The sequence below is a fragment of the Homarus americanus genome, unplaced genomic scaffold, assembly GCF_018991925.1.
Source record: "Homarus americanus isolate GMGI-L3 unplaced genomic scaffold, GMGI_Hamer_2.0 scaffold9511, whole genome shotgun sequence".
Classification (NCBI taxonomy): domain Eukaryota; kingdom Metazoa; phylum Arthropoda; class Malacostraca; order Decapoda; family Nephropidae; genus Homarus; species Homarus americanus.
In genome coordinates, this window is record NW_024714638.1 from 4,784 (window position 1) to 5,712 (window position 929).

At 38.9% G+C, this 929-nt stretch overlaps 1 non-coding gene across 1 annotated transcript; it reads right to left on the reverse strand.

Annotated features, from left to right (window-relative positions):
- Positions 1-309: 309 nt before the first annotated feature.
- Trnav-aac lies at positions 310-382 on the reverse strand. Its single transcript has one exon. It is a non-coding gene; the product is annotated as a tRNA-Val (tRNA).
- Between the last annotated feature and the right edge of the window lie 547 nt (positions 383-929).

A 929-nucleotide genomic window follows, 5' to 3' on the forward strand; every position in this document is an offset into this window, starting at 1 on the left:
GTGACACTGAATAAAAATAATTATGTTCCGAGGATCGAGCTAATGATTGAGTCAGGTCTTGTAAACCAAAGAAAACGGTGGATTAAGAGAAAACGTGAGGGTTTTAGGGGTGACTGTAGGGTTTTGTCTTCGATGGGAAACTAGGTTATATACATTGACCTTATTTAACTAATGACCAGCCACTAGATGTAGCCATGACGAGTGAAGGAGGTCAGTGACCTGTGTAGGATCCCTCCATGGCTCGTGATAGTCTTGGCTAGGTCTATTGTTAGGCTTAGGAAGTCTAATAAGAGAAAGGTTAAAATAGTCTGTGCTCACCAGGGATCGAACCTGGGACCTTCTGTGTGTTAGACAGATGTGATAACCACTACACCATGAGCACATGATTAAGAAAGTAATATAAACTATAAAATAGATAGATAGATAGATTTATTTATTATTATCGTCCATGGTCTCATAAATGTTACGTGTGACTAGTGACAGCCCTCATATACCAATATTTATCGTCTATGGTCTCATAAATGTTACGTGTGACTAGTGACAGCCCTCATATACCAATATTTACCGTCCATGGTCTCATAAATGTTACGTGTGACTAGTGACAGCCCCCATATACCAATATTTATCGTCCATGGTCTCATAAATGTTACGTGTGACTAGTGACAGCCCTCATATACCAATATTTATCATCCATGGTCTCATAAATGTTACGTGTGACTAGTGACAGCCCTCATATACCAATATTTATCATCCATGGTCTCATAAATGTTACGTGTGACTAGTGACAGCCCTCATATACCAATATTTATCATCCATGGTCTCATAAATGTTACGTGTGACTAGTGACAGCCCTCATATACCAATATTTATCATCCATGGTCTCATAAATGTTACGTGTGACTAGTGACAGCCCTCATATACCAATATTT